Below are 8,917 nucleotides of genomic sequence, written 5' to 3' on the forward strand. Positions count from 1 at the left end.
ATATAAATGTTATGCTGTAGAAGAAGCACCGGATACTATGGGAACTCATGGCGGAGGCACCTAACCTGCCATAGGGCAGTCAGAGAGGTTTCCTGGCAGGTGATGTCTGAGCTGAGTCTGGAAGGAAGTAGAGAAATGAGATACATAAAGGGGAACAGGGGGTGACGTAGATTAACTAGAATAAGTGCATTTTCTAGATTTTATATGAATAGGATTATATAGTATGTATGTACTCTGACTTTTTTCACTCAGCTTAATTATTTTGAGATTTGTCTGTATTGCATATATCAATAGTCCTTTTTATTTTTCATTTTTATTCTGTCTTGCGGGTATAGCACAATCTTGATTCTTCACTCACCTCCTGATGAACATTTCCAGTTATTGACTATTACAAACAAAGGTGCTAGTAACTTGTACGGGTCTTTGTAGGGTATAGGCCTTAATTTCTCTTGGGTAAATACCTAGCAGTCCAATGGCTGGGTAGTATATTAAGTGTATGTTTAACTTAAAGTAAGGAATAAACTGTTTACCAATGTACCATTTCACATTCCCCCCAGCAATATATAAGTCTTCCAGTTCTTACACATTCTCGTTGACACTGGTATGTGTTCAGTCCTTTGAATTTTAACCATCCTAACAGATTTGTAGAAGTAACTCATTGTGGTTTTAATTTTCATTTCCTTAGTTACTAACACTATTGAACATCTTTTTCATATTCTTATTTGTAAATCATATATTTATTTGGTGATATGTTTGTTTGAATCCTTTGATGTTCTTTTTATTAGAGTGTTTTTTTTTATTTTTTAAAAAATCTTTATTGTTGAGATTATTACAGATGTCCCTCTTCCCCCCCCCTTTTCCCCTCCTCCAGCCCCACCCCAGGCCTTCAGCACCCCATTGTCTGGGTCCATAGGTAATGCATATATTCATACAAGATCTTTGTTTAATCTCCCCCCCCCCCCAATGTTCCCTCTGAGAATCATCAGTCTGCTCCATTTCCATGCCTCTGATTCTATTTTATTCATCAGTTTATTCTGTGCATTAGATTTCTTATTCATTTATTTTGATTTTTAGATTAAATTTTTGACAGGTATGTATTTGTTGCCATTTTATTGTTCATATTTTTTATCTTTTTCTTTCTCTTCTGAAAGAATGAGAAAACATTTCATATAATATATGAAAACATTTCATATAATACTGGTTGGTGGTGATGAACTCCTTTAGCTTTTTCTTGTTTGTGAAGCTCTTTATCTGACCTTCAATTCTAAATGATAGCTTTGCTGGGTAGAGTAATCTTGGTTGTAGGTCTTAGCTATTCATCACTTTGAATATTTCTTGCCACTCTCTTCTGGCCTGCATGGTTTCTGTTGAGAAATCAGCTGACAGTTGTATGAGTAATCCCTTGTAGGTAACTAACTGCTTTTCTCTTGATGCTTTTAAGATTCTTTCTTTGTTTTTAGCCCTTGGCATTTTGCTTATGATGTGTCCTTTTGGCTTCCACTTGTTTGGGACTCTCTGTGCTTCCTGGACTTGTAAGTCTATTTCTTTCACCAGGTAGGAGAAGTTTTCTGTCATTATTTCTTCAAATAGGTTTTCAATATCTTGCTCTCTCTCTTCTTCTGGCATCCCCATAATTTGGATGTTGGCATGCTTGAAGTTGTCCCAGAGGCTCCTTACACTATCTTCATATTTTTGGATTCTCATTTCTTTTTGCTCTTCTGGTTGAGTGTTTTTTGCTTCCTCATATTTTAAATCATTGATTTGATTCTCAGAATCCTCTACTCTACTGTTGAATCCCTATATATTATTCTTTATTCCAGTCAGTGTATGCTTAATTTCTGACTGGTCCTTTTCCATTTTTTTGCATTCTCATTAAGATCCTTGAAAGTCTCACTAAGTCCCTTGGAGGTTTCTAGAAGATTCTTAAATAACCTTATAACTGTGGTTTTGAACTCTATCTCCAGTAGTTTGCTTTCTGCCATTTCTTTCATTTGTGAAATGTTTCTTTGTCTCCGCATTTTGGCTGCTTCCCTGTATTTATTTCTATGTATTGGGTAGAGCTGCTATGTCTCCTTGAGTTGGTAGAGTGGCCTTATGTAGTAGGTTTTCTATAGGGCCCAGTGACTCAGCCTCCCTAGTCATCTGAGCTGGGAGCTCTAGGTGCACTCCTTTGTGGGCTGTGAGCACAGTCTTGTTGCAGTTGAGATTTGTTTGCTGTGGGTGTCACTGGGAGGATTGACCTCCAGGCCAACTGGCAGTGAGGACCAGCTGCGACTACAGTGGGAGAGCTGCTGTGCAGGAGACACTCCTATGGAGCAGGACTTGCTTCAGTGGGGCTTTGGTGCTCACTGAGTCTGCCCCTTGAGTGTGTTGCTTATGGATGTGTAGAGTTGTAATCTGGTATGGTCTGACACTGACCACTGGGTACACTGGCTCTTGGGTCTCCAGGGAGGTGCAAAGTCAGCCATTGACTGGGGTCACCCAGCAGGAGCTACAGAGAGATCTGCAGATTCCTCCTCTTTGTATTAGGTTTGGAAGTGCCCAGATGAGGCCCAGCTGTGAAACAAGGCCAGCTGGTGCTAGAACTGGGTCTTGGGTCTTTTATTGATAGGTTTGTGGCTCCCTGACCCAGCTGCAGCTTGTTTGAGATTTTAGCCTGAGCAAGGAAAGGCTGTTGATATGTAACAGCTGCAGCACACAGCTGGGGTGTGGTTGTAAATTGGATGAGGTGGGGTCTTAGGGAATCACCAGCTCAGAGCAAACAGAAATGGCTGCCAGTCAGCTCTTCGACCTGGGGAGGTCCCAGCATAGGAACAATGATCCCTGTGAGCACCTCGTCTGGGAGAAAGCCATTGATGAGTTTCTGCCCTGATGCCAGGCAATCCAGTTCTTCGTCTGTGTCTGTGTCTTCCAGAACCTCGCCCTGGTGCTGGAGCTCAGAGGAAGTGGACCTTGTAAGTTCAGTTTGTGCTCACTTCCTTTTAAGAGTAAGAGCTGGGTCTCCAGCAGCCTCTGTGTCACTGAGCCCCAATCCGCACTGGTTTTTATAGCCAGTAATTTTTACTGCCCATAGGGACTCCTTTTCCCAGCTCTGGGACCCTGGGCTGGGCGTCTGGTGTGGGGCTGGGACCCTTTGCTCCTCCGTGCAACTTCCGCAGAGACACTCTCCCTCCTGATTAAAAAAGCGGCCCATGTGGGTGCCGGACCAGCCCGTTCTGCGCCTCCGCACCTCCTACCAGTCTCAATGCGCTTTCTTCTTTACTTCTCTAGCTTTCAGCCAGCTTTCCAGTGGTTCTGAATGATGGCTGTCCTGCATTTTAGTTGTAATTTTGATGTGGTTGTGAGAGGCGATGAGTACTGGCGTTTACCCGCCCTGCCATAGTGGTTCCTCCAGGGTGTTTTTTTCTTAATAAACTTGAGATTTCTTTAATATTCTGGACACAAGTCCTTTATCAGAGGTTTGATTAGTAAATGTTTTCTCCCAGGCTGTGGCTTGTCTTTTTCTTTTCTTTCTTTTTTAAAAAATATATTTTATTGTTTTTTTTTACAGAGAGGAAGGGAGAGGGATAGAGAGTTAGAAACATCAATGAGAGAGAAATATCGATCAACTGCCTCCCGCACACCCCCTACTGGGGATATGCCTACAACCATGGTACATGCCCTTGACCTGAATTGAACCTGGGCCCTTCAGTCTGCAGGCCGATGCTCTGTCCACTGAGCCAAACCGGTTAGGATGTCTTTTTATTTTCTTAACAGTATCTTTGAAGAGTTTCTAATGGCTGGTCATTTGGGGAAGTCCAAGTGCTCTGAACCCTTGATTCCACCTGGGATCACTCTGAGGAGACACTTTGAGATCCAGAGCTCCCTGTAGGATGGGCAGGGGCCTTTGTTGCAACTGCATTGTGGGTCAGCTTCCGCAACTGCTCAATCTGCCCCCTAACTGCACACCTCTCATTCCAGGGGGTACTCTACAATAACCTCTGACCCTCAAGTCTCCATTTCAGAGTCAACTTCTGAGAACCAAGCCGAAAGCAAGACCCATGATTGCTTTTGCCTCTTTAAATCCTACTCTGGAAATGAATCCTGCCCTATACACACAGGGAAATGGACAGGGAAGCACATCTGTCTCTAGTTAACAATTCTGGAAATGAAGTCTCTCAAGACTTCATGAATGGACAACTCAAGAATATTCTTAAAGAATCTGTTACTGTTTGAGCAGGAGCTGCTGAACATGCCACTCTGCTTGCCTTTCACATGGCTCTAGATCAGGGGTGGGGAACCTTTTCCCACCAAGGGCCATGGATACTTACAACATCATTTACTTAGTATAATTCACTTAATATAAATTTATGTTGTGATGAAAAAAGCTCCTAGATTTATTGAATTTCGAGTCACACCTGAAGTTGCCTTGGCAGGGCCAGAGCTAATGATTTTGTGGGCCTCATATGGCCTGCGGGCAGGAAGTTCCCCATCCCTGCTCTAGGAGTAGTGTGTCCACTGCTGTTCCCAACCTCTTCCCTGCTGGCCTATTTGAGCCCTTTCCTGCCCTCTGACCTTAGCCATTTACATATTCAGTAGGGGGATTTGCACTCTGGTGTCTTACAACTAGTTGGTACAAATGGCAGATGGACTCTGATATGTCACAGGTACAATTTGAGTCCTATGAATTGTGTGGTAGCTCCATAATTTATACTGGGAGTGGCTCAGGCAGCTGTCTCATGGGGTGGAGCACAGAACAGATTTGTCTGAACCTGCATTTGCAAAACACTTTACATAAGACAGACAAAGCATCGGTTGTACATATTAAAGAATAAGGGATGAGGAGGTTGATGGAAATTACACTGCCTCTCCAAGTCACCCATTGGCACTGGCATAATCTCAATCTTATGTTTTAAGATGAATTTGGTGTTGGTTAGTACATTGATGCCTGCCCCCTCCTCTTTTTAAAAGCAAAGTCTGATCTCTCTTTTTAGTGTCCCCGCCCCCCCCCCCCCCCCCCCGCCTCTCCCCCACCTCCCCATAGTTTGCCTTTCCTCATTCAAGTGTTTGGATAGTGAAGTTACCTTTACACATGTTTGCGCTCCCAGCTATACATATCAATTTGTAAAAAGCCAAATGGAGAACAGCTTAGCATCACTGAAATGTCAGGAAAATGCCCAGAAGGCACCAATTCAATACTGGAGTTTCAAATTTTGAGAATAGAATTAGGCCACTAAATCAGTTTTCCTGCCTGTGTCACAGACTATAGGGATATGTCCTAGTTCTTTTTTTAAAAAAAGGGGCATTTGAACCTTGCTCAGTATAACTCACAGCTCTGTGCTGGGGACCTGTGGGAAACCTTTGGACTTGAAACTAATTGAAATCTGCATTGAAATGGCCTTTTTCTTTCTTTATTAAATATCTGATTTGCTGTACAACCTTTTTTTGTGGCTTGCTTGCATTTTATTTATTTTTTATTTAGCTGCACAAATTGTCTATTCTCCAAGGTTGAAAGAGAAGAGAAAGAAAAAATAGGGACTGAATCATGCTGTTTGCTAGATCACAGGTACAACTTTTCCTTTTGTGTTGGAGGGAAGGACACATTTCCTTTGGTTAGAGGGGAGAGGAGCTAGTTGTCAATTCAAAGAATTATGATCATGTTGCCAATGCCATAGTTGAAGCAAAAATATCCTTTCTATTCAAAAAGTGAGGAAAGATGAAAACATATGTCTGGTCCCATCATTGTCATTCATCTCCATACATAGAGACTGCCTCTGATTGCAGCCTAAATTTGCTCAGACCACATTTCTTTTCCAGGGCTTGACAGATTGTGGTTTTCCAACCGGCTCCTGATTAGCATGCTGCCTGTTCTCTCTGTGTACTCCTGCTGCACCTGCTGCGGGAGTGATTGTTCTGTGAGCATAGGTGCCATTGCCTTCAGAGATGAAGGGTGCATTGTGAGCAGAAATAAGCCCATTTATTTATCAGGGACTGCACAAATTCTACCCAAGTTTTGGACAGTAACTTGGAAAAGTAATGTTTTCTTCTGGGAATTGTGGTTAAAAATGTGTTTACAAACTATTCCTATATTTCCTTCACCTCTCCCTCATTTCTTTTACTTTTAAAATTTATAATTGCAGCTTGGCTGGTGTGGCTTAGTGGTTGGACGTTGACATATGACCAGGAGGTCACAGTTTGATTCCTGGTCAGGGCACATGGCCAGGTTGCCAGCTCTAGCCCCAGTGGGAGGCATGCAGGAGGCAGTCAAGCAATGATTCTCTCTCATCATTGATGTATCTATCTCTCTTTCCCTCTTCCTTCCTCTCTGAAATCAATAAAAATATATTCTTAAAAAACAAACAAAAACAATCCTCTTAAAAATGTATAATTGCATTTTATAGCTGGAAAATGGTAGAAAGGTTAATTTTTAATGTCCTATAGAAAAAAAATGAAATTTTTTTTCCCCAAGTGGATTTACTGAGATTTATCTAGCAAATCTAAGAGACGTCTTAGAGGCCTGCAGATTCATACCTTTCATGACTATCCCTCTAATTCTTACTTTCATACAAATCTGGGAAACTAAATATGCAACAGGCTAAGGATTATTTCGGTTTGTTCAGTGGGGAGCTTAGTAAGAAAAGCATATTATTTTAGTATCTAAAAAATTACTGGTCTACACGGTGCATTTCCAGATGATGGGAAAGCCGATCTCTAAGGCCTGGTTCAGTGCAAGCAACTCTGCTGAAGAAAATCTTTTGTTCGATTTACCCTGTAGGACTGAAACGGATGTATGCCAGGGTTCAAAGGGTTCTCCCTTCTCTCTCCTGCGCGATGCTCTTGGCGCCTAGGGTTAGTTTAACCTGAGGCGTGGGGACTCCGCTGCTGCTGACTTTGATTGGGATTTCTGACTACAGACCTTTTCAGAGGACAGACCAACTATCTGGTGGGGTGCAGTGTCGGCGCATGTGTGTTGACAACGGCTTGCTCCCTGACATGTCTCAGGAATGGGTGCTTTCCTCCTGCACCTTGACTTTAACAGCAGTGGTGAGACCCAGAAATAGGGAGGTTCCACTTTGATGTGTGAGTAGGAGAGAAACGTCCCTTCCTTGGAACAGTTATCTACTAGCACTTTGACGTTTTCAACTTGGAGATTATAGGAGCAAGTCAGTAAATATTAGGTAAGGAGCAATCACAGATACAGTAATCTAGTTTAAGCCAAGCATCATAAAATGGGGAGACAGAGCCATAAACCAGTCACAGGACCTCAGTCGTACTTGATTTCCCCATTACTATCATCAGACTGAAAGAAAGGAGGGAAGAAAGGAAAGGAGGGAGGGAGGGAGGGAGAAAGAAAAGAAGGGAGAGAAGGGACGAAGGAAGGAAGGGAGATATGGAGGGAAGGCGGGAGGGAGGCTCTTACCTTGAAGTCACTTGAAACTTTGGTCTCTGGATTCTGCTTCTATAAGATGAAGAATGTTGTAGGGGCAAAACTGTCATCGCCCTGAGGGCTGTGATGCTCTGGGCAGAACACTTTATAATGTTTCCAGGGAGCTAGTTTCTGAAGGCGATTCATTGGTTTATACACAAATTCTTTTGATGTGAAGGTTTGAATTGTGTTTGGGCAGGAATTGTTTGAATAATTGACTTGAATGAGTTTGATTGGTTAGAAGAGAGTGCTTTATTTTATTTTATTTTTTTTGATGATGTAATTACTGCTTGTGTTGAGTTCCTGTGGGAATGATTTAAATGTCGGATGTATTTGAATTGCATTGGTTGAACAAGTGTGCATTTGATATCTGTGAGTTTGTTCAGTTCTCCCTGATGTTCGGAGTGTCCTGTTTCAAGGGGCTGTTATTATCTCACCATCACAATTGAGGCATCAAGTCTCCACCGGTTAGTCCTTAAAAAGAGATGCAAGGTCACCTGGAACAGATCTGTCAGCCCTGGGAAGTTGTGGATGCGTCTCTCCTAAGGAATCTTCTGGTAGGAAGCCCTATGCCATTTGGAAGACCAGCCTTCCCTCAAGCTTGTTAACCTCAGGAATAGTCATATGGTTCCACTCTCTCAATTTTTTCCTCCTCAACTTGGCAGCGTCTTCAGTGGAGATGTAAGGGTGGTGGTCACAAAGCAGGTGAGACTACAACTAAGTCGTTGGCAGCAACCAACACTATGGTATGAAGTGTTGCTGGTAACCAAGAACCTGGCAGCAGGGCCAAAGCCAACAGAGTTGACTCCCACAAATTTAGGTTGAGGCCAACCCAATGTACCAATCCACAAGGGTTAAGCTTCACTCTTTACAGAATTCTTTTTCTGTGCTATGCCATTTTATGATCATATGTAATAGCAGCATTTGATGGCTAGAGAACCTTTAGACATACTAGTTATATAATTTAATGATCCACAGCTTTATGCATTTTACATATAGAAAAGTAGAGGGTCCAGGAGGTTTAAGTTAATTGCTGTAGTCCTCTAGCAAGTCACTATAGAAGTCAGAAATAGGATAGCTGGTGTGAATGTGCAGCGAGTGGAAGCATTTCATACAGTTGAAGTTTGACCATCTGTAGAAAATAACTTTTAGTGTGTGATTTGGAATGAAGCACAGAGGATATCTGCGTTCTTTACCCCACCATGGAGGGCCCACTGGCAGCAAAAAATCTAGCAGAGGGTATTTTGTTTCTTGCTTGCCTTGCTGATAAGAATTTTAAGATTATACACTTGGGATACGCAGTAAGTGTACACAAAAATCTGATCTCCAGTAACTGCCATGAGAGGAAAAGCTTCTCTAGTTCAGGGGTTCTTAAACTTTGTGTCATGACAGCTTTGGCAGTCTGTTGAAGCTTGCTAGTCATCCTCAGAATAACGTTTTTAAATGTACAGTATAAAATAGGAAGAATGCAAAGAAGCCCCATAGCATTGAATACAAGTTATCAAAATAATT

Source organism: Myotis myotis, unplaced genomic scaffold (assembly GCF_014108235.1).
Source record: "Myotis myotis isolate mMyoMyo1 unplaced genomic scaffold, mMyoMyo1.p scaffold_m19_p_8, whole genome shotgun sequence".
NCBI lineage: Eukaryota > Metazoa > Chordata > Mammalia > Chiroptera > Vespertilionidae > Myotis > Myotis myotis.